We start from the raw sequence: 26363 nt of genomic DNA, 5'->3' as shown, positions 1-26363 counted from the left end.
ATTGGCCACAGAGTCTGCTGGGTGGGATGACCGGACTAAGTGGGTGGGATGACCGGACTAAGTGGGTGGGATGACCGGACTAAGTGGGTGGGGTCTTCTGTCTGCCATGTCTTCTGTCAGACTAAGTCTGCTGGGTGGGAATAGACCGGACTAAGTGGGTGGGGCCTTCAAATACTTTGTAAGGACCTTGGTAAGCAGACTGAGGCGCTTACTCAGAACTGGATGAGACTCATGTGTGAATCCACCAAAGCACAGGCGAAAAAGTAGGGCTTGAAGACGTCAGAGGGGGTGTGGAGCAGGCAAATATACCCTCCTCTAATGCAGTCGGGATCCCCAGCAATGGACTAATTGGCTATGCTAAATTGGGAATAAAATAGTTACAGCAAAAACTAGGCGTTTGTTTGACCACTAGCCTCTTTCATTTCCAGACACAACCACAGCTAAGATCCAAACTCGTGACTCAAGATCTCAGTAGTGGTGGGCTAGCACACCCGAGCACATCATGTAGATTCTTTTGGGTAATCTGTGTCCTCTCACCTCCTAAAAACATGCAATAGGCAAGTGATTAAATGAATAAATGAATGAATGACTTCATAAATCATTGAATGAAATGCCTGCTAGGGCCCTGGAACATGTTTTAGCCAGAGCTGAACAGTTTTTATATGACTATCACCTCACAAAAGTGGGCAGTAATTAGCATTTGGCAGCATAGCCACACTAAAAAGTGTCCAAGAGCTAAATAAGATGCGGCATCATTTTCTACTACCTAGATGTTTCATACAGTGTATGCTATTAGCTCCATGTAATGTCAACTGCGCCAACGCATCGTGACAGCCTGTCACATACACTCTGCCTTTCCACGATGTGAAACGATGCCACAGTGGATGCGTTCACAGACTGACAGCACCGCGCTTATAAGAGACCACAAGTATAGATACACATGATTATCTTCTGTGGGCGAGGTCGCTCAGCAGCTCATGCAGGCTCGTTATTACTCAGTCTGGGGCCAACATCGCCAAGAATCCCTCTGCCCCGCAGATCTGCCCGACACGCCATGTTTGCAATCCTCCTCTTGAGTACGTTCATGTGCGTGCATGTGTGGGCAGTAAAGGTGGTGGGTAGAAACAGCTTCAAACCCAAACAGGTGGAGACGAGGCTGTGTGGGAGGTCTGAATTGGCACCACGCTGAGGACTAGGTGGCTGCTGTTGACTGTGTGGGTTGTGCTGTAACACGGCTCATAAATTGGGAGAGAAAAGATGCGAAAAGTTCTCAGAGGCAGTGTAAAGTAGCAGAGAGTCAGTGCATCAGATTACAGGATATAAAAAAGTGGAGGTGCAGTTTATGGAAACATCCCACGTACTGTTACAGAGAGATGTACTAAAATCCAAAAATAAAAAAATGCATTTATAAAAGTGCAACCTAATAATGGGTGTGTTGGAGAACGACAGGATTAAACTGGGTGGGTGTACCTAAATAGTGTAGGTCTTAACATTTTCTTCAAACTTTTATTTAAAATAAGCATTTATTTACATTTTCCAACAGTTTTTATATGACTACCACCTCACAAGTGTGCAGTAATTAGCATTTGGCAGCATAACCACATGTCAAGAGCTCAAAGTTTGTTTGTTTGTTTGTTTACTATCATTATTATAACGTCATGTTTTACACTTTGGTTACATTCATGACAGGAACAGTAGTTAGTCATTACACAAGGTTCATCACTTCTCAAGGCTATATCGAACACACTCATGGACAATTTAGCATCTCCAATTTACCTAACCTGCACGTCTTTGGACTGTTGGAGGAAACCCGAGCACCCGGAGGAAACCCACGCAGACACGGGGAGAACATGCAAACTCCACACAGAAAAGACCCGGACCGCTCCACCTGGGGATCGAACCCAGGACCTTGTCAAGAGTTCATAGAGATGCAGCATCTTTTTCTACTACCTAGATATTTCATACAGTGGATGCTATTAGCTCCACTTTTATCACCTGGTCAGAGTCACTATGGGTTCAGTTTCCCTGTAATCATCACTGGGTGCAATGACGTAACACACCCTGGACAGGACACTACTCTATAACCACCATCCCTTTCCACAGACATAGAAAATAGTGTCTGTATGTAGACGCCCAACCGGCTGATACCACTTTTGTAGATTAAAACCCTGGATTCCTGTAGTAGGCTAGCACAATGTAATACTGCAGCACAATAATTAAGTAAGATTGATTAGAACTTTAAATGTCCACAAATTGAATGTCAGTGTAGCTGTTTATTACCTAAAGTCAGGGTCCAGACTTATTCGACTTTTTCTATTCACCATAGCGCACGTCAGTTTAACTGCTAAAGGAAACTTTATAGTAGCTAAATAATGTTACCAGTAATTCGATACTAAGCTTTATGTGGCTTTTCCAGTCAGTAGTGAAACTGATGAATCAATATTGGCAAAAAATACATAGAAGTACAATTTGTGTTGGGTTAGGCAGAATGGGTCAGTTACTTAGCTGGCAGGGGCGAGACCATGATCTAATAGGTGGTTCATCCAGGGCGAGGCTCCTGTGAATTCCCCAAATGTGGGAATCTCGACTGCATCATTTCTGATACAAGGGGACTGCATTCGCATTCTTCCCTGATTTTATATGGGACAGTTGGGGACAGTGGTAGCCTAGTGGGTAGAGCTTTGAGTGATCAATTAGCGGATTGTCGGTTCAAATCCAGAATCTGCTAAGCATAATCCAAAGCAGCCACTGTTGGGCCCTCGAGCAAGGTCCTTAACCCTAAGCGCTTAGCATCTATTTCAAGTCAATTTTATTTGTATAGCACTTTTTACAATGGACATTGTCTCATAGCAAGTTTACAGACTCCAGGGCCAACAGACCAAAAACCCCTGTTGAGCAAGCCGAGGGCGACACAGCAAGAAGGTCCTGGGTTTGATCCCCAGGCGGGGCGGTCCGGGTCCTTTCTGTGTGGAGTTTGCATGTTCTCCTCGTGTCTGCGTGGCTTTCCTCCGGGAGCTTCGGTTTCCTCACACAGTCCAAAGACATGTAGTCAGGTTAATTGGAGACACTGAATTGCCCTATAGGTGAATGGGTGTGTGTATGTGTGTGTGTGTGTGTGTGTGTGTGTGTGTGTGTGTGTCTGCCCTGCGATGGACTGGCGTCCCGTCCAGGGTGTTACTGTGTGCCTTGCGCCCATTGAAAAGCTGGGATAGGCTCCAGCACCCCTCCCCCCGCGCGATCTGATTGGATAAGCGGATAAGAAAGTGAGTGAGTGTTTATTAGAGAAAATCAAAAACAGATAATTATTTTGCTCATTTAAAAAAGAGTACCGTTGGGAGAGTCTGATCGTCTTTTTTACACATCAAACTCTTAGTAAACCGAGGCCAGAGAGAGACGTGACTGTGCTGTACAGATGTGCTCAGATGTTGATCTCACTCCTGCTGAGAGTGTAATCCTAATTATGGCCTAATGATCCTCACTTTCCTAGTGAATTAACACCTATAATACTGCATGTCGAAGTGACTGAGATAGACTTTCTTTTCAGCCCAAAACACACATTTTTAACACCTACAGGCTTCCCACCTCCTTCAGACCAGAAGCTCTAAACCTTTAACATTTCCCATGCTACACACACTGTGCATCAATCTCTGCAGTGTACCGCTGCCTTTTAAAGATGGTTTGCTCAGACACAGTATTTTAACCCCTTCAAATAAACAGACAAAGTAATTGCTTTTAAAGCCTTTGTGAATGTTTATAATGAGTTATAATGTCACTGAATATTACTGCTGATTTTCTACAATTCTGTTTGGGACTCTGTGTTCTTGGAACAAATCTGTGATGTTCTTTGTCTGGTATAAAGGATGAGATACGCTCAGGTGAAAAATAGTCTGCAGTTCTTGTGCACTGAGGGGGAATCAGATGTAGTCAGACTGTGGATTCCACTGGAAAAGGTGTTACAGCTTTACAAGCAAGGTACTCTTAAAGCGTGATTAACAGAGCTAAACTACTTTAAATAAATCATCAAAATCCAAACAGCACTTAAAAACACATGCCAAGCTCAACCTCTTCATCTCTTCATATCTGAACCATGTTTTAAGATTAGCATTGGTTCTGTTTTTGTGATTATAGCATAGACATAAAAATAAGGCATAAAATCCCAGCACTGGTCTGTGTGGGTGCACAAGATTTGTAGTGAAGTTTAGGATTTTTGATGGGGGGTGGTAGCTTGGTGCAGAGCAGCATGACTAAAACTGGTTGGGTTAGAATGAACACATTATCAAGAGGAGTTGTTAGATCTAATGTAGTAATATTTAAATCAGTCAATTCAGCTCCTTTTATTTTCTAAAAAATATAATTAACATGTTTTTCTCTTCTTATCCATTTAAACATTGTATTATTTGTGGTAGTCTTACATATGCCAAACACTTCAGTTTAAAGACTTTTAAAGGCATTTTTATTTCAAAATCCAACTGTACCCATGTTTTAAGGTGGCTCTGAGTCGACTATGACTCTGAACAAGGTGAATGTAATAATGAATGAATGAAGTTGATGAATAGGTGGATAAGTTCATGTATACATGAATAAGGAATGAGTGGATAAATGAATGAAGGAATAAATTAACAGACAAAAATATGAAAGTAGAATATAAAAGTAAAATACCCACATAGCCTTTTTTTTACTTTTAATTTAATTTAAATTTTTAATGCTTTTTTTCCCTATTTCTCCCTTTTTTTAGCACATCCAATTTTACCCAATTGCGTTATGCTTCCTCTCTACTGGTGCTGACCCCCACCCATGATTGAGGAAAGCGAACTGACACACGGCCCCTCCGACACGTGAGCAGTACCCAACTGCTTTTTTTCACCTGCAAGAGGCGAGTTCTCATGCCAATCAGCCTTGTGCACGAAGAGCCACACCCTGATCAGCATTATTCCTCTACTCTGTGCAGACGGCATCAATCAGCCAGCAAAGGTCGTAATTGCATAGTTATGAGGTCCCTATCCATCTCCCTACCAGCCAAACGTTGTTCGTATAGCCGCCCAGCCCAGCCGGATGGCAGAGCTGAGATTCGATACAACGTATATTGAAATCCCAGCTCTGGTGTGCTAGCGTATTTTATCGCTGCGCCACCTGAGCTGCCAGATAACAATATTTAATATTAAATCTAAAACCCAGGATACTGCAAGTACAAGTGTTTGGTTTGGAAGGATTATTGTTAAATTTACATGCACAAGCAAACATATTGAGTATAGTATTTATTAGCGTTAGTAGTAGTAGTTATTATGGTTATTTTAACATGTTTACACACTTTGGTTCCATTCATTACAGGAAAGGTAGTTACTGGTTACACAAGATTCATCAGTTCAAGTTTAATGTCCAACACAGTCATGGACAATTTTGTATCTCCAGTTCACCTCACTTGCACGTCGTTGGGCTGTGGGAGAAAACCGGAGCTCCCAGAGGAAACCCATGCAGAACATGCAAGAAAGCACCACACAGAAAAGACTGCTTTGAGGCGACAGTGCTACCCACATAGCCACTGCGCCGTCCTATTAAGCATAGAAACACAAAACACGTGGATATAGGCTTGTGTTTTTACACAGACGACTGATTATGTTTATGTGTAGTTTTACTATCAAGTTTAAATAAACAAGTACCTCTTCAGGTGTCACGCTAGCCCACCAACACTGAGATCTGGGTTTGAATCTCAATGGTGCTTTCGGCTGGTCGGGCATATACACACATGATTGGGGGTGGTCGAAGCCCTGTGATGAATTGGTGCCTTGTCTATTATGTGTTTGATGGAAATGGAAGCTTACCGGGATGCAGTGGCTGATAAAAAATATAAATGTTTCTGTAGCTGTTAGAGGCATGGTGAACAAATGGAAGGGTACATGAAGAAGAAACTGGTTGGTAGGCATAATCATGTATTAAATATAATAATTTGCCACTAACAAAACAGGAAGCAAAATCTAAACAAAGTAACTTTGTTTGTCCTGATGATTAGAATTTAAGGCATATAGTCAAAAGATGCCCTGAAAGAACATGTAGGACTTGTAGAGTGTAGAGTAAGATTTGTCACAGTGATCCACAAAACAGGTAGATAAGACAGTTTTCTATGGAGTTTTACTTCATTAACCAGTTTGACATGATTGTGGTTGAACTGAATTATTTTCTTTTTTAAGAGCAAATTGGAGGGAAATATTTTTCCAGCCAAATATATTCGGATAAACCAATCTATGACTGGTCAGTCGCTTACTGGAATCTCATAACATGACTACAGTCATGATTTACTAGCAAAAGGCTACTGCTATTTTCATATAATTTGCCTCCAATATTGTGCTTAAACTATTTACTCTGAACAAATGTCATGTTTGTTTTCATCAGCGTCACAGGTATTTGCAAAGGCAAACTTCAAACATTGACTTGCAATGTAATATTCATTCAGCATATTAAACATTACCAAACACTAAAACACGAAATGAATCCGTATAGGTTCCAGACCTGAGTCTGGCTATATCTGCAAACCTGTTTGTGGGCATAATTTTATGGATTTTATTATTTGGATATACAGTAAGCAAACAGCTTTAAAGAAAAAAGCTATATTCAGATCAGGGCAAGGAAAGTGAGGAAGCATCAGGTAAATACACAATGCATTGATTAAAGAGTAAGAATAACATATTAAAGATCAAGTAAGACAAAATTCAACACAATCCTGCACCGGGCACAAGGCAGGACACTCCATGGACAGGGTACCGACTCAGTGCATGGCTTTGGCCACTCCCCCTACCTGACATAGGCAATCATTTCTGTGTAGATCATATCTTATTTGGCCGATAGCGCCGCTGAAGTTCGAACCTGGATCTCTGAGGTGGAGGTCTAGCGTAGTAGACTGCTGCACCTCCCAAGCAACTATCTGAGAGTTTTTAAATGCTATAGAGGTCAAGCTTTTGCCTAGTGGTTAAGATACTGGGCTAGTAATCAAAAGGTCACTGGTTCAAGTCCAACCACTGCCAGGTTGCTTCTGTTGGACCCTTGAGCAAGGTCCTTAACCCTAAATTGCTCAGACTGTTTACTGTAACTGTAATGTAAGTCACTTTGAATAAAGGCGTCTGCTAAATGCTGAAAATGTAAATGTAAATGTGAGGTACTGGGCTAGTAATCAGAGTGTCGCTGGTTCAAGCCCCACCACTGCCAGGTTGCTGCTGCTGGACCTTTGAGCAAGACCCTTAACCCTCAAGTGCTCAGACTGTATAATGTAACTGTAATGTAAGTCGCTTTGGATAAAGGCGTCTGCTTAATACTGAAAATGTAAATGTAAATGTGAGGTACTGGGCTAGTAATCAGAGTGTCGCTGGTTCAAGCCCCACCACTGCCAGGTTGCTGCTGTTGGACCCTTGAGCAAGGTCCTTAACCCTCAAGTGCTCAGACTGTATAATGTAACTGTAATGTAAGTCACTTTGAATAAAGCCGTCTGCTTAATACTGAAAATGTAATGTAAGATACTGGGCTAGTAATCAGAAGGTTGCTGGTTCAAGCCCCATCACTGCCAGGTTGTCACTGTTGGGCCCTTGAGCAAGGTTCTTAACTCTAAATTGCTCAGACTGTATACTGTAACTGTAATTTGAGTCACTTTGGATAAAAGTGTCTGCTAAATGTTGAAAATGTAATATAAATATAAGGTACTGGGCTAGTAATCAGAAGGTTGCTGGTTTAAATGGAGTCACTTTGAATAAAGGGCATTAGCTAAATGCCGAACATGTAAATGCAATACTGCCAGTATGCGGATTTACCAAAAAAGTCACATGACCCCTGGGGGTTCTGTCCTGCCAGTATAAGTATATTGTCCATGTTAATTGCTGAGATTTTGACTGAAGTTTCCCAAAGTAGCTTCTGAGACCCGGATGGGGGGTGGCGATGGGGGTGTTGGCTTGTTCTCACCATTTCATAAAGGTTCCTGCGTTGCCATGGATTCCACCTGACCGTGACCTTGCAGCAGAGCCGCAGTTCATTAGTCAAAAAGAACAGCAGTAGTCCATTCACTCAGCCTGACCAACCAAGCAGGACGGAAAGCCTCGACCATTGTGTTATTATAAAGAAAATGTGTCGAAATGTGAGGTTTTCATCATGCAGGTTAAATTTGACACACACACACACACACACACACACACACACACACACACACACACACACACACACACACACACACACTTGTACTGACTTGTCCTACATGTCACTGAAAGCAGCTGGTGAGAAACAATGTTATTCGCAAATTCTACTGAGAAATCATGCTTGACGTTTCATATTTTATCAAGGCGCCGCACAGAGCCCTCGGTATCCTAGTCCTCTCGGCCTGCCATTACAATTCAGCTCGCATCTCTACCAGAAAATAGAATTTCTGTCAATTTGATTTGCTATTCTTTGTTTTCTCATTATCTCCAGCGCATATTCAGCTATCCTTCACAAATCCAAATGCACAAGCTACCATGTATAAAAAAAAAATATATATATATTTACTCCGGTTTGTTACAAAATCCATTGCTCATATCTTCCCCCAAGAAAATTGCACTGGGTCAATTTAATCCAGCCACCTTTAGAACATTTTCCAACCAATAAATAGGGTCCTGGCCCCAATTCACAGGGAAATGTATTCTGAACAAGATGATTGTGCTGGGAATCATTTCCGACATGATGATAAAAGCAATTCCCTCTTAAATAAGGGGATGTCTTTGTATTGCTAACCTTCGTTTCCTTAGCCCCCCAAAAACAGATTTTTCAGCTTCTAGGATGTAATGAGGCTGGACGTGCCATGCTATTGAAAAACGAGGCAAATCCACACACCTGCAAGAATGGAAATAGAACTCAAGTTTAACCAAGGTAGAACAATTCTGTCTAAACAAAGGGGCAATTGCAAAATAATAATAATAATAATAATAATGGAAACATTGTAGCAAATAAAACACAAAACATCTGCAGAGAAAACCAGACTGGGTTAAACCAAGCCCAGCATCACATTTTTAAGAGAAAAGCAGGAGGTCAACGGAGGAGCTGGTAAATTTCTGAGGAAAAACCTTGGTAAATAAAAACACTTCCACCTGGAGCAGCATAACGCTCAACTAAGCACAGGTGACTGTTATTTAAAGGAACTGACACATCAATTATCTGCACCTCCATGGCAGGTGGGCTTGTTACCTAACATCCATAAGATAAGTACATAGAGAGCACCAAATGGATTAAACAGGGTTAGGGTTAGGTTTAATAAAACATTATACACTTATCAACCATCACATTAAAACCACCTCCTTGTTTCTACACTCACTGTCCATTTTATCAGCTCCACTTACCATATAGATGCACTTTGTAGTTCTACAATTACTGACTGTAGTCCATCTGCTTCTCTGCATGCTTTGTTAGCCCCCTTTCATGCTGTTCTTCAATGGTCAGGACCCCCACAGGACCACCACAGAGCAGGCATTATTTGGGTGGTGGATCATTCTCAGCATTGCAGTGATACTAACATGGTGCTGGTGTGTTAGTGTGTGTTGTGCTGGTATAAGTGGATAAGACACAGCAGCGCTGATGGAGTTTTTAAACACCTCACTGTCACTGCTGGACTGAGAATAGTCCACCAACCAAAAATATCCAGCCAACAGCGCTCCATGGGCAGCATCCTGTGACCACTGATGAAGGTCCAGAAGATGACCAACTCAAACAGCAGCAATAGATGAGCGATCATCTCTGACTTTACATCTACAAGGTGGACCAACTAGGTAGGAGTGTCTACTAGAGTGGACAGTGAGTGGACACGGTATTTAAAAACTCCAGAAGCGCTGCTGTGTCTGATCCACTCATACCAGCACAACACACACTAACACACCACCACCATGTCAGTGTCACTGCAGTGCTGAGAATGATCCACCACCTAAATAATACCTGCTCTGTGGTGGTCCTGTGGGGGTCCTGACCATTGGAGAACAGGGTGAATGCAGGTTAAATTACAAAGTGCTTCTATATGGTAAGTGGAGCTGATAAAATGGACAGTGAGTGTAGAAACAAGGAGGTGGTTTTAATGTTATGGCTGATCAGTGTATACTGCACTTTAGCATTGGCTCCAACATCTTGTAAAGGATAAATGAAGCAGCACAAAGGGAAATGTAGTCAGTAATTTGGTACAGTAAAATTCAGGATTTTAGTACGGGTAATAAAACAGGATGGAGGTTATGAGTTTTTTGGGTATGATATGATCCACCCCTGGCCTACAGCCCCCTTTTATACTACTATTAATGCAGAATAAATGCCTTAATTAAGCCTCACCGTGAAGAGTTCGGCTGATCGTTTAGCCAGACTCCTGCGTGAAGTGGATGGGCCTCATGAGGCACGTACTTATATCTCATTATATACAAAACCCATCTCTTAAACAGACAAGATTATCCACACAGCACCGGTGGTGTCGAGGGCCGATCCACCTAACTAATGAATAGAAGTCATGTCTGACTACTTCTTCACCATCACATCTGCCCATGCTGCTGAGATCATATCACACACCCGACTGCAATGAAAAATCAATATGTCATGGCTAAGTCTAAAAAAGAATCCTCATTAAAAAAAGTAGAGGCAGCGTTTTCGAGAGTCTTGTGGAGTTGGTCCAGACTGGGGGAGTCGAGCTGGAAGGGGTTCTTAGCATTGTTAGAAAAATCGATCAGCCCAGGGAAGCGATAGAAAGGAAAAGAAGACGGAATAAGATATATGCTTAAGCTTCTTCATAAAGTGCTACTGTCCCAAAAACACAAATGAAAGAGCATACGGGCCAGAGCGGCCAAGTGCTCACCTCAGCAGGTATGAAATTAGCTGTGTTAACACAGTATGTTCCAGCGTGTGCTTAGAGTCATTTTGTCAGCTTATTTGCTGAGGATCCTGAACTCCTCGGTGTATTCACAACTGTCTAAGAGTGCTTTAAACTACAAATCCCAATCCATGTGTAGGTCAGATGCTTTCTGCAGGGTCAGCCTGTCAACATGTGGGCAGTGGACTGACCCTTGTGAGTGTCGTTGTTTGCTTGTTACTTTTTTCCAGTCTTTCTGAGATCCGAACCGAGACCTTTTGTTCAAGACCATGTGTGGGATAGGATTTTCATTATTATAGCTAAAAGCAGGTCTTGCAGTGCAGTTTACTTTTGTATAAAAGTAGAGGGGGGCAGTGGAGTGTAAAATGTTCCCATAGACTAGCATTTATGTTTTCAAGGTTTAAATTTAAATAGTTTGAATGAAAAAGTTAAAACGATCACCAAAAAACATATAGAATATATTATGCATTTATTACTTCAGTCATCGTCAGTAATTGAGTTAGCCTCATCAAGGTTGGAGCCCAGAAACTCTAGGTATGAGGTTGGAATACACCCTGGTTGCTAGTTCATCACACATACACTCAATTACACCACAATACACCAAAATGTTTTGGCATGTGAACAAACCCCACACAAACAGCAACCAGAGGTCAGGATCAAACCTGATTTGCTAAAAAAAATCCCGTGCTACACTTACACTACCTGCTTCACCAGTTCACAAGCATAAAGTCTCTTACTAAGGTCATCATGAGCCAACAGAAGAGCTTCAGTCTGATTCTGTAGAGGTCATCCCAGAAAAACCCTTCCAAATGGTGTTTTGTTGATAGTTGTAAATACTTAATCCTGGGTCAGGGTCCTAAAGGTTCCCGTAGTACACATAAAAACAAGACACAAGAAGGAAAAACACCCTTGATAGAACACTAGTTCTTTGCAGTGCAACTTAACTCTAATACATTTACATTCTTACTTCTGGGACATTCAGAGGTTTAAACCCGTGTCAACAGGATCCATGTTGCTGTAGGGCACCCACTTTACTAGGAGCACCACTATATCACTCATGGTCCATCCTGAAGGTCCAATATGTCTCATAGAATAGAATAAAATACCTTTATTTGTCATATATACTGTACATATACAGACGCACAGTGCAACGAAATTCTTTTTCTGCGTATCCCAGCTTGTTTTGAAGCTGGGGTCAGAGCGCAGGGTCAACCATCGTACGGCCCCTGGAGCAGAGAGGGTTAAGGGATTGTCGGGCTCAAGGGCCCAACAGTGGCAGCCTGGCAGAACTGGGATTTGAACTCTCAACCTTTCAGTTGATAGCCCAAAGCTCTACCCACTAGGCTACCACTGTCCCACGGGTGTTAAAGATGACCAGTCAAAGGTGGCTAGTCTAAGCTACAAAACTAGTACATGCAAAGTTCTACACATTAGCAATTGCACTAATGATGCTGTGCTTATTTAACATGCTATTTTAACAGCTGTAAGCAGTTGGGAAGCATTTACGTTGATTCTTTAAAACAGAAAAATAGGTAAAACTGTTTTAACAAATAAGGAAAAGTTGCTGCCACAGAAACACAGCAATATTTAGCCTGTTTCAAAGAGCGGACGTCATTGGCAGAGGATGCATTTTTGATGTGTTGGAGCTGATAAATGTCATTTTCCATCAACAAAACAACATAAAAATTGCACTGTCAAAATCCAAAGAGTGCTTTTCAAAAGATGCTATTTAATGATAAAAAAAAGCTGTTTCTTAGTGAATGAGGTATTAAAATAAAGCTTATTTTAGCTATACTCAGATTTTTGTGGACAGCAAATTTCATTTGTGTTTATTTGTGTGGACAGCAAAAATCTTATTGTAAGTTCTTTTTAAGTGCTGCCTTGGAGATTAGATCAGGGATTTATTTATTTATTTATTTTTTATCTATCCGGCTCAGAATTAAGCTTAAAAGGATTTGAAATGGGGTTTGTTTAAACCCACATTAAGCAAATAATAGAATAAGGACATGGTTATTGGTTATAGGTTTTGCTTTGATGGAACCATACAACACCAACACTTCCAGATGTTCCAATGTGCCACCACAAGCCACAGATTTTATCTGCTCCTGAACAGATTCTACCAGTCTCTGGATTGTATTTGCTGGATTTAAAAAAAAATCCATAATCCAAAAAGTTGGTCCATATTTTTAATTGGAATGAGATCTGGTGTCTGCAAAAAGCTTTAGCACATTATCAGTCCTCATTAAACTACACAGTAACGCATCATGCGCTGTTGCTTGGAGCACTGTTGTTGAATGTTTCATCATATTTATTAGATGATCCATCAAATTTATTTATTTTAAATGAACTTAAATGAATTTATCTTGCTAAAGGATAGTTGAATTGCTCAAATTAGTGATAACATGGTGTAACAAGCCCACCAGCTATACCCATTTTGGCCAGCAGGGGAATAGAGGGACAGCTTGAATAAAAGTTAAGTTGCACATCAAAAGCAGTTTCTGCACCTAATCATAAATGACTTATTTTACCTAGGGGTGGCTCTTTATAAACAGTCTTGTAACTCATTGCTGAGTCCTTTTCTTTCCTGACTTTCTGCCAGCTTAAGGTTGGCCCAGCTTTACCCACTGATCTTTTTACTGGCATTTCTTTGTTCTGGTTTCCGGGAACTGGAATCCAGACAGTGGGTACGGCAGGCTTCCTTCATATTTTTCCAGCATTCCTGTGTGCAGCTGCCTATAAAGACCCATCCTGAATGTTAGTGGTGTCCAGTGACGGTGTGGCAGCTTGCTTGTGTTTTCAACAGCCACTTCTGGTTTACTGAGGTTCTGTCTTTGGCTTGCTGTAGGGCAGTTGTAGCCTAGCGGTTAAGGTATTGGACTAGTAAGCAGAAGGTAAGCAGTTGGGCCCTTGAGCAAGGCCCTTAACCTTCAATTGCTTAGATGGCATATGATAAGTTGCTATGGATAAAAGCATCTGCTAAATGCTGGAAATATAAATGCTTAAGTTGTAGCTCAACGGTGGATTGAGTAGCTGGTGCGATTACAACCTAGTACACCTTGTTATTTCTTCTGCAGTCTATCCCTTTGTTTTGCTTTTCCTGGTGATCACATGGAGTTAAGCAATTTTTGCTTAAATAATGTATAATATATAGCCACCTCCTTGTTTCTACACTCACTCTCCATCAGTGGTCACAGGACACTGCCCACGGGCGCTGTTGGCTGGATATATTTTTGATTGGCGGACTATTCTCAGTCCAGCAGTGACAGTGAGGTGTTTAAAAACTCCATCAGCTCTGCTGTGTCTTATCCACTCATACCAGCACAACACACACTAACACACCACCACCATATCAATGTCACTGCAGTGCTGAGAATGACCCACCACCCAAATAATACCTGCTCTGTGGTGGTCCGGGGAAAGTCCTGACCATTGAGGTTCAGCCACAGCATTGTTCTGGCTTGTTTAAGTACGTTTCCTGCAGCTGAATTCAAACTTTAATATCGCAGGAGCGGGGTTACAGCTGGCGCCTTGTGACAAGAAGTGCAGGTATGAAAACAATAGACATACTTAATAAAAAGTGTCTTATTCTCTTTATTAGATAAAGGTAAAAAAAAAAAAAAGTGACTACATATAGCTTCTGATCTTCATTTGTGCCTTTAAAGGCTTAGTTTGTGAGGTAATGAAAAATTATAGATTTTTTGATATATATATATACTGTATATATATACAGTGTATCACAAAAATGAGTACACCCCTCACATTTCTGCAGATATTTAAGTATATCTTTTCATGGGACAACACTGACAAAATGACACTTTGACACAATGAAAAGTAGTCTGTGTGCAGCTTATATAACAGTGTAAATTTATTCTTCCCTCAAAATAACTCAATATACAGCCATTAATGTCTAAACCACCGGCAACAAAAGTGAGTACACCCCTAAGAGACTACACCCCTAAATGTCCAAATTGAGCACTGCTTGTCATTTTCCCTCCAAAATGTCATGTGATTTGTTAGTGTTACTAGGTCTCAGGTGTGCATAGGGAGCAGTTGTGTTCAATTTAGTAGTACAGCTCTCACACTCTCTCATACTGGTCACTGAAAGTTCCAACATGGCACCTCATGGCAAAGAACTCTCTGAGGATCTTAAAAGACGAATTGTTGCGCTACATGAAGATGGCCAAGGCTACAAGAAGATTGCCAACACCCTGAAACTGAGCTGCAGCACAGTGGCCAAGATCATCCAGTGTTTTAAAAGAGCAGGTTCCACTCAGAACAGACCTTGCGTTGGTCGTCCAAAGAAGCTGAGTGCACGTGCTCAGCGTCACATCCAACTGCTGTCTTTGAAAGCTAGGCGCAGGAGTGCTGTCAGCATTGCTGCAGAGATTGAAAAGGTGGGGGGTCAGCCTGTCAGTGCTCAGACCATACGCCGCACACTACATCAAATCGGTCTGCATGGCTGTCACCCCAGAAGGAAGCCTCTTCTGAAGTCTCTACACAAGAAAGCCCGCAAACAGTTTGCTGAAGACATGTCAACAAAGGACATGGATTACTGGAACCATGTCCTATGGTCTGATGAGACCAAGATTAATTTGTTTGGTTCAGATGGTCTCAAGCATGTGTGGCGGCAATCAGGTGAGGAGTACAAAGATAAGTGTGTCATGCCTACAGTCAAGCATGGTGGTGGGAATGCCATGGTCTGGGGCTGCATGAGTGCAGCAGGTGTTGGGGAGTTACATTTCATTGAGGGACACATGAACTCCAATATGTACTGTGAAATACTGAAGCAGAGCATGATCCCCTCCCTCCGGAAACTGGGTCGCAGGGCAGTGTTCCAGCATGATAATGACCCCAAACACACCTCTAAGACGACCACTGCTTTATTGAAGAGGCTGAGGGTAAAGGTGATGGACTGGCCAAGCATGTCTCCAGACCTAAACCCAATAGAACATCTTCGGGGCATCCTCAAGCGGAAGGTGGAGGAGCGCAAAGTCTCGAATATCCGCCAGCTCCGTGATGTCGTCATGGAGGAGTGAAAAAGCATTCCAGTGGCAACCTGTGAAGCTCTGGTAAACTCCATGCCCAGGAGAGTTAAGGCAGTTCTGGGAGATAATGGTAGCCACACAAAATATTGACACTTCAGGAACTTTCACTAAGGGGTGTACTCACTTTTGTTGCCGGTGGTTTAGACATTAATGGCTGTATATTGAGTTATTTTGAGGGAAGAATAAATTTACACTGTTATATAAGCTGCACAAAGACTACTTTTCATTGTGTCAAAGTGTCATTTTGTCAGTGTTGTCCCATGAAAAGATATACTTAAATATCTGCAGAAATGTGAGGGGTGTACTCACTTTTGTGATACACTGTATATATATATATATATATATATATATATATATATATATATATATATATATATATATATATATACAGGGCTCTAGAGTGCGACCAATTGGAAAAAAATCTGAGGTCTGGCGACCAGCTGTTCGAGGGGAGAAAAAAGTCTCTGTGACTCTGAAAGTCTCCGGTGCAACAACAGACACACATTAGGCCCATAACTAATTATATCTATATGTCTAAACCAATCAGAGATGGTGAAGGGCGGGACCAGCGTCATCAACGGTGGGCGTTACACAGCGAAAGTTAAGAGCAGTAATATCATGGCGGAGTGTGTAGAATATGTGCGAGCATTTGTGCTTCTGTTACAGATGTTGGTTTTTATGTAAAAACATCAATCAGATATCGGTGATAAGAAGACATGACGTGTTTGTCTCAGTTGTTGTGTTCTGTAATTCATTGACGTGAGAAGAGTTTTGCGCTTCGCTTTCACCGTGACTCTCGACGTAAATAACCGATTTGCTCAGTGCTTCACTCGATAGACAAAACATCATTAAAGTTCCACGATACAAACAAACATCTGTGTGAAATAACCATCAAATCCAGTCTAACAGCTCCACATGTATCTGTGTTTAGCTGGATTTACTTCACGTGTGGTGTTTATATTTCACGTTAAGCGTTGTTCGTTCTGTCCGGGTCACTTTTACATTTACATTTACATTTTCAGCATTTAGCAGACGCTTTTATCCAAAGCGACTTACACAATGAGTGGAACACGATGAGCATTTGAGGGTTAAGGGCCTTGCTCAGGGACCCAACAGTGGCAACTTGGTGGTGGCGGGGCTTAAACCGGCAACCTTCTGTTTACTAGTCCAGTACCTTAACCACTGAGCTATCACTGGCCCCACTTTTACCACGTCATATCACACAGTTCATCTTTTTTTAAGGCACTTTAAAAATATCAGCGGCAAACTGACTCAAAATGTAATAATGTCATGTCATGTAGCCCATGTCAATAATATGCGTCTCGTTAACCTGCATTAACCATATGTAATATTCTTATCATTAAATGAGATGTTCAAACAATGAGATGTTTAAGCCCTTAAAACACTTGCACTTGTAATTTAGATTTTCTTTTTATTTAATTTATCTTGAGTTTAAATTTCAGCTCAGTGAAGCACTTTAAGCACCAACACTTTTTCAGTAAGTTGCCTTTCTTGTAGAATTGTGCTTCAAATAAAGAACTTTATGTTGACCAGATTGTTAGTTAATCATTTACAAGTCAATATTGCCTATATGGACAGCGATTAAAAAAAAAATTGAACCTGTAAAACTGCGGTGTTAAATGTGGTGCGGTCGAAAATTTGGGTGCACCTAACTTTTGTGCTGGTGCACCTAAGAAAAAAAGTTAGGCGCACCAGTGCAACCAGTGCACAAAGTTGATAGAGCCCTGATATATATATATATATATATATATATATATATATATATATATATATATATATATATATATATATACCGTATATATATATATATATATATATATATATATATATATATATATGTATATGTATATATACAGTGTATCACAAAAGTGAGTACACCCCTCACATTTCTGCAGATATTTAAGTATATCTTTTCATGGGACAACACTGACAAAATGACACTTTGACACAATGAAAAGTAGTCTGTGTGCAGCTTATATAACAGTGTAAATTTATTCTTCCCTCAAAAAAACTCAATATACAGCCATTAATGTCTAAACCACCGGCAACAAAAGTGAGTACACCCCTAAGAGACTACACCCCTAAATGTCCAAATTGAGCACTGCTTGTCATTTTCCCTCCAAAATGTCATGTGACTCGTTAGTGTTACTAGGTCTCAGGTGTGCATAGGGAGCAGGTGTGTTCAATTTAGTAGTACAGCTCTCACACTCTCTCATACTGGTCACTGAAAGTTCCAACATGGCACCTCATGGCAAAGAACTCTCTGAGGATCTTAAAAGACAAATTGTTGCGCTACATGAAGATGGCCAAGGCTACAAGAAGATTGCCAACACCCTGAAACTGAGCTGCAGCACAGTGGCCAAGATCATCCAGCGTTTTAAAAGAGCAGGGTCCACTCAGAACAGACCTCGCGTTGGTCGTCCAAAGAAGCTGAGTGCACGTGCTCAGCGTCACATCCAACTGCTGTCTTTGAAAGATAGGCGCAGGAGTGCTGTCAGCATTGCTGCAGAGATTGAAAAGGTGGGGGGTCAGCCTGTCAGTGCTCAGACCATACGCCGCACACTACATCAAATTGGTCTGCATGGCTGTCACCCCAGAAGGAAGCCTCTTCTGAAGTCTCTACACAAGAAAGCCCGCAAACAGTTTGCTGCAGACATGTCAACAAAGGACATGGATTACTGGAACCATGTCCTATGGTCTGATGAGACCAAGATTAATTTGTTTGGTTCAGATGGTCTCAAGCATGTGTGGCGGCAATCAGGTGAGGAGTACAAAGATAAGTGTGTCATGCCCACAGTCAAGCATGGTGGTGGGAATGCCATGGTCTGGGGCTGCATGAGTGCAGCAGGTGTTGGGGAGTTACATTTCATTGAGGGACACATGAACTCCAATATGTACTGTGAAATACTGAAGCAGAGCATGATCCCCTCCCTCCGGAAACTGGGTCGCAGGGCAGTGTTTTAGCATGATAATGACCCCAAACACACCTCTAAGACGACCACTGCTTTATTGAAGAGGCTGAGGGTAAAGGTGATGGACTGGCCAAGCATGTCTCCAGACCTAAACCCAATAGAACATCTTTGGGGCATCCTCAAGCGGAAGGTGGAGGAGCGCAAAGTCTCGAATATCCGCCAGCTCCGTGATGTCGTCATGGAGGAGTGGAAAAGCATTCCAGTGGCAACCTGTGAAGCTCTGGTAAACTCCATGCCCAGGAGAGTTAAGGCAGCTCTGGGAAATAATGGTGGCCACACAAAATATTGACACTTCAGGAACTTTCACTAAGGGGTGTACTCACTTTTGTTGCCGGTGGTTTAGACATTAATGGCTGTATATTGAGTTATTTTGAGGGAAGAATAAATTTACACTGTTATATAAGCTGCACACAGACTACTTTTCATTGTGTCAAAGTGTCATTTTGTCAGTGTTGTCCCATGAAAAGATATACTTAAATATCTGCAGAAATGTGAGGGGTGTACTCACTTTTGTGATACACTGTATATATATCAGTGGCGATTTCTCTAAGACTGCAAGGGAAGCTCAGCTTCCCCTAAAATGTCAAAAATTAAATGGTCAAATATGTACAGTTGTGTTAACATTTCATTGACTACTTCATTGACTAATGCGTTAGAACATGTTCATCTCGAAGACGAGTTCGTTCAGAATCAGCTACTTATCACAAATCGACTGACTCGAACATCTAAATACTTTCCCGTAGCGTCAATGCATTTGCCCGTAGAAGCTGAGCGTCTATTCACTTCAATCGGACTGCATGGAAAGGTTTTTTTCACTGCTTTCACTTCATTGGATAAATGCCACAATTTTGTCCCGCCCCCGGACGCTGAGCGTCTCTGGGGGTGAATGGAGCTGTGGGCGGGTCTGGACGCTGAGCTTCTGCAAGATGATTGGAGGATCAGTCGAAAGGCTGAATCCCGTTTTGATTGACAGCTATCACTGGGAGCTTCAGTCCCATCGCGGATTTTGCGAGTGAAGTCCAAAGACAAACTGCAACCCATTTCAGGCCATTTTCTTGAAAAGTAACGGAGGGCAGAATTTATGTATAAATAAATTGACACATTTTATGATGTAAACCGACAATGAGCTTCCCCTCTTTGAAAGACCAGCAGCCGCCACTGATATACAGTATATATATATACATACACAGTGGACCCTTGACTCTTGACTTACGAATTTAATTGGTTCAGAAGGGCTGTTCTTAAGTCAAAATGTTCTTTAGTTAAACCTATTTTTTCCATAATAAATAATGTAAACACAATTAATCTGTGCCAGACCTCCCTAGCCACCCTCTTACCTTACCTCTCTAATGTCTTAAATTGTCTTTTTTTGTTATAAATACAAGTATATTTTCCTTAAATCTTAAATTATAGAATAAACATTCCTGTAATAAACAATAATTAGCAACAATACACAGTAGTATTGTACATGATAAACACACATCTCAGTACAGTACGTGTGCTGTATCATACATCATAATACATTTCTTTCTTTTTTTTTTATAAAATGTATCTACCAGAAACAACAATAACTCTCATATTTCTCTATTATTTCCTTCTTTATTTCAAGTGTTGTATTTTGTAGGTGTAATTGCACGAAAGAAAGAATACTTTACTCAGCGATTTCCTTCTTCTCTTTCACTCACTGTCCCCGCTGCCTAATACACAGTGACACCTACTGGCAGGAGTAATTATACAACACAACAAATAGTGATTTGTTCATTTTCTCAGCACTGCGCTTTCTCTGCACCTTCTTTGGGGACATTTAAATAATGAATTTTACAAAAAATAAAGAAAACACTGGAAAAACACTGTCCGCTGTCCGAATGTTCGCTCACTGTATATACTGTATATAGAGAGAAAGACAGTCGGAGTCAACGTGTTTCCCGAAATTTGTTTGTACGTTAAGTTGAAAAAGATCATTTGTAACCCGAAATGTTCATATGGTAAACCGTTGGTAACTCAAGGGTCCACTGTATATATACAGTGTATCACAAAAGTGAGTACACCCCTCACATTTCTGCAAATATTTCATTATATCTTTTCATGGGACAACACTATAGACATGAAACTTGGATATAACTTAGAGTAGTCAGTGTACAGCTTGTATAGCAGTGTAGATTTACTGTCTTCTGAAAATAACTCAACACACAGCCATTCATGTCTAAATAGCTGGCAACATAAGTGAGTACACCCCACAGTGAACATGTCCAAATTGTGCCCAAATGTGTCGTTGTCCCTCCCTGGTGTCATGTGTCAAGAACCCAGGTGTAAATGGGGAGCAGGGCTGTTAAATTTGGTGTTTTGGGTACAATTCTCTCATACTGGCCACTGGATATTCAACATGGCACCTCATGGCAAAGAACTCTCTGAGGATGTGAGAAATAGAATTGTTGCTCTCCACAAAGATGGCCTGGGCTATAAGAAGATTGCTAACACCCTGAAACTGAGCTACAGCATGGTGGCCAAGGTCATACAGCGGTTTTCCAGGACAGGTTCCACTCGGAACAGGCTTCGCCAGGGTCGACCAAAGAAGTTGAGTCCACGTGTTCGGCATCATATCCAGAGGTTGGCTTTAAAAAATAGACACATGAGTACTGCCAGCATTGCTGCAGAGGTTGAAGACGTGGGAGGTCAGCCTGTCAGTGCTCAGACCATACGCCGCACACTGCATCAACTCGGTCTGCATGGTCGTCATCCCAGAAGGAAGCTGATGCACAAGAAAGCCAGCAAACAGTTTGCTGAAAACAAGCAGTCCAAGAACATGGATTACTGGAATGCCCTGTGGTCTGACGAGACCAAGATAAACTTGTTTGGCTCAGATGGTGTCCAGCATGTGTGGCGGCGCCCTGGTGAGAAGTACCAAGACAACTGTATCTTGCCTACAGTCAAGCATGGTGGTGGTAGCATCATGGTCTTGGGCTGCATGAGTGTTGCTGGCACTGGGGAGCTGCAGTTCAGTGAGGGAAACATGAATTTCAACATGTACTGTGACATTCTGAAACAGAGCATGATCCCCTCCCTTCAAAAACTGGGCCTCATGGCAGTTTTCCAACAGGATAACGACCCCAAAAACAACCTCCAAGATGACAACTGCCTTGCTGAGGAAGCTGAAGGTAAAGGTGATGGACTAAACCCAATTGAGCACCTGTGGCGCATCCTCAAGTGGAAGGTGGAGGAGTTCAAGGTGTCTAACATCCACCAGCTCCGTGATGTCATCATGGAGGAGTGGAAGAGGATTCCAGTAGCAACCTGTGCAGCTCTGGTGAATTCCATGCCCAGGAGGGTAAAGGCAGTGCTGGATAATAATGGTGGTCACACAAAATATTGACACTTTGGGCACAATTTGGACATGTTCACTGTGGGGTGTACTCACTTATGTTGCCAGCTATTTAGACATTAATGGCTGTGTGTTGAGTTATTTTCAGAAGACAGTAAATCTACACTGCTATACAAGTTGTACACTGACTACTCTAAGTTATATCCAAGTTTTATTTCTATAGTGTTGTCCCATGAAAAGATATAATGAAATATTTGCAGAAATGTGAGGGGTGTACTCACTATTGTGATACACTGTATATATATATAAGCATTCCTAAATACAGGCTTGTTAATTCTATAGTATATTCATTTAGAACGTTACTGCAGCTCTGCAAATCCTAGTTTGGTCCATATTATGTGTCTCCAGATCTTCATTATTATTTCCTCCTACACCTCAGAGTCTGTTTTCTGTTTCCTGCATCACAGCATCACTGTGATAAAGATGGAACGTGTCCTACAAGCTGGTTACGCTACACTATGCTTCTTGTTACGCTGGGCTGACACTGTGACACTGATAGCCATCAAACTGTCACTATCGAATAAAAGAAAGAGGCTGTACAGGCATCCTATTTTCCACATAAATAATCTCGTAAAGCAGCATCAAGCCAAAATTGGGGCTGTAATTAATTTCACTGGGTATGTTTTTTTTCCACATGTAAATTGAGATGGATTATATTTCATCATTGAATCTCTGCCTAGTCAGCGTGATGGGAAGATTCAGAGATTAGCCCTGCATATTCTGCGCTCTAGTTATAAACTAGAGACGGCTTTAAAAGTCCCAGCCCTTTTCATGAAGCCGAATTAAACATGCACTTCATGAGCGGTGTCTCTGATCAGCGACTTTACACGCAACAGCCTGTAATTACTCTGTACATGAGCAGTTTATGGTGCTGCTGAGTAGTTATTAAAGTATCCAACTATCTGAGATCATAGTCTACATGGTCTTTTATTAAGGTTAACATTTGGAAAGTGACACAGACTCATGATTGGGAGTTGGGAAACACACCATGAACAGGAAAACACTGAAATCAATGCTCTGAACTACAGGGATAAAAAAATGGCTTATTTGTTAGCAGAAAAGTCAGAAATTAAATCTCAAAAATATCCAAACATGTTCAAAATGGACACTGCAAACAATCTACTGATGTTTGCTTTTGTTTGTTTGTTTATTAGGATTTTAACATCATGTTTTACACTTTGGTTACATTCATGACAGGAACGATAGTTACTCATTACACAAGATACATCAGTTCACAAGGTTATATCGAACACAGTCATGGCCAATTTAGCTTTTCTAGTTCACCTCACTTGCATGTCTTTGGACTGTGGAAGGAAACCGGAGCATCCAGAGTAAACCCACACAGACACGGGGAGAACATGCAAACTCCACTCAGAAAAGCCCCGGACCGTCCCACCTGTGGATCAATTCCAGGACCTTCTTGCTGTGAGGCGACAGTGCTACCCACTTAGCCACAGTGCCGCCCACTGATGTTTGCAGTGATGTTCTGGTGTTTTAATCATATCTAACATGTCACTATCTCTCAAAAGGGTTCCAGAACAATTGGGACTGCGGAAGTTGAGTATTTGAGTATCTAAAAGCATTATTTAATTTGTTTGTAGAGTGTAATGGAGCAAGTCATGGCTTACCATTAGGAATTAAAAATGAAACCAATTTGCAGGATGCCTAACCAAGGTTTAAATAAATAAATAAATGAATAAATACATGAATAAATGAATGAATAAATAAATGAATAAATTAATGAATAACTACATAAATAAATGAATGAATAAATAAATAGCCACTCAAGTGGTGCAGTGGTAAGAACACACGCTAGCACACCAGAGCTGGGATCTCGAATACATCGTATCGAGTCTTAGCTCTGCCTAGAGGTGGGGCATTAAGCCGGATAGGGACTCTCTCATGACTGATGCAACTACGATCTCTGCTGGCTGGTTGATGGCGCCTGCACAGGGGCAGAGAGGGAGTGCGTTTATTAGGGTGTGTCTCTCCGAACACAGAGCTGATCCGCAGCTGATCTTGTCTAGTGTAGGTGACAAGATGCATACGGCTGCTGCCCACGTGTCAGAGGGGGCGTGGGTTAGCTTCGTTCTCTTCAATCAGAGCCGGAGCTGGCACTAGTGGAGAGGAAGCATGATGCAATTGGGCAATTGGACGTGTTAAAAGTCGGGAGAAAAAGGGAAGAAAATGCATAAACAAACAACATATAAGCATATACAATACAATATATAAGTAAAAAATAAATAAAGGTGGCCACAACGGAAACAAAGTAACAATTACAAAACACAAAAAAAACCCATCTGCAGCCCATGACAGAGAAAGTGGATAGAGAAGGGACAGAGCAGAAATGAAAACTAGTTGTCACTATATGACAAGCTCACTATATGAGTGCCTGCAACATCCCAGTTTGGAGAAGATAAAAAGAAGGGCAACCCAGAACAAGTAAAGAACAGCAATCAACTAGTGCAGCCTGTGCCCAGCATGGCTCTAATCTGGGGGGCTTACTTCGGAAGTGTTTCACTGAGGAAGCGTGCTCATCCTGGGTGGTTGTGTTGTGTTGGCCAAAAAGTACCAGCTTGGTTCCCAGGAAAAGATAAAAGATTGATCTTAAATGTGCTGGGAAAATGGACCGGATCAAGCCCAGCATCACATGTCCAAGAGAAAGCTAGATTTGCCAACAGAAGAGCTGGCAAATCTGTAAGGAATAAACAGTGATAAATGGAAACACTTCCACCATGAGCAGATTAACACTCAATGAGGCGCAGGTGACTGTCAGTTAAGAGGAAGTGACACATCAATCATCTGCACCTTCATGCCTCAATGTCTGGCCATATTTGGCAAAAAGGACAAGACAGAGGATTCTGTGATTGAGCCACGCTGCTGATCTTCAAGACATGTGTGCTCGATACATAGATGAGAAACTTATGACCATGCACATCTGACTGTAATACATTACTATACATTTTCTACACAGGAGGATTTTTTTCTTGTTTCACTTTCATCAGCTGCTTTATCCTGGTCAGGGTTTCAGGGGGTCTGGAAATCACAGGGCTCACAGGGCTTCAGCCAATCATGTCTGTATAGATTTCTGGCTAGTGCAGGAGCTAACTAGGGGACAGTAACAGATCAAATCAAAGCTGTAATGCACGCATTGATAGAGGGATACCTTTCCTAAAAATATAAAATCTCAGCTGTGCTATCAACCTGACTTGGCATGTAACAAGCACAGTTGGCTGTGCCTGAGTAAGAGAAGGTTGACAGGGTTTTTTTGTCACTGTCATTAAGAAGTGTGACCCCTGCTGTATGGTCAAGGCACCTGCATGAGTGGTGGATGATTCACATAAGGCATAGCGAGACTCTCCATATGCACTAACGGTCTATGTGAGAATCCATCCCTGCCAGATAAAAAGAAGCAGAGGGGGTGTGTGATAGTCTGTGTATCTCTTTAGTCAGTGCAGGGGTTGCTAAATGTAGTCGCAGATGAAATGCAATCAATAATTGGAGATGACTAGATTAAGAGAAAAGGTAATAAACCCCGTCTTCCTCCAAAAAAGAAGCAAAATAATCAACAATACAAACTGGCAGTGGATGAATTTCAAGAGCTTGTATTAATTTAAAGTGAATTAATGCAGTGCTAACATAAAACAACAACAAAACAATTGACAGTTGCTATAACATTAAACATAGTTACAAATGTCCACATCTTTAAACAATGTCAAATGCATCCTAGATGCCTCCAAGCCCAGAGAAGTCGACGCTGCTTCTGGACATGGTTACATAAGGCTTCTTTTTGCACAATAAAGTTTTAAGTGGCATTTGTGCATGTAACTCTGTATTGTAGTGCTTAACAAAGGTTTGCCAAAGTAATCCCTCACATTTGTGTTTTGATTTGAAAAGGTACAAACTGTTCCGTTTCCGTGGCATAACATGACATTTTTGTAAAAGGGAATGTCAGTGTACTAACAAACTTGATCACAATTGTGACCATGCAGTTTGAATAAATTAAAAACAACAAAAGCTACAGTCATGGCAGAATAAAAACTATGATTTTTGATGGTACTTAAAGGTGTGTTGTTACCTACGAAAAAAGAAGCAAGGAGAAA

The 26363-nt window shown here is 41.5% G+C and overlaps 1 protein-coding gene and 1 pseudogene across 1 annotated transcript in view; both read left to right on the top strand.

Moving 5' to 3' along the window:
* Positions 1 to 26363, top strand: part of grik2 (glutamate receptor, ionotropic, kainate 2) — a 289146-nt gene that overhangs the window by 56264 nt on the left and 206519 nt on the right. The window lies entirely within an intron of this gene.
* Positions 2498 to 2633, top strand: LOC134311008 (U1 spliceosomal RNA; annotated as a pseudogene).

Source organism: Trichomycterus rosablanca, chromosome 3 (genome assembly GCF_030014385.1).
Source record: "Trichomycterus rosablanca isolate fTriRos1 chromosome 3, fTriRos1.hap1, whole genome shotgun sequence".
NCBI lineage: Eukaryota > Metazoa > Chordata > Actinopteri > Siluriformes > Trichomycteridae > Trichomycterus > Trichomycterus rosablanca.
The sequence above is the reverse complement of the archived record's forward strand: the minus strand, read 5'-3'. Positions and strand labels throughout refer to the sequence as shown.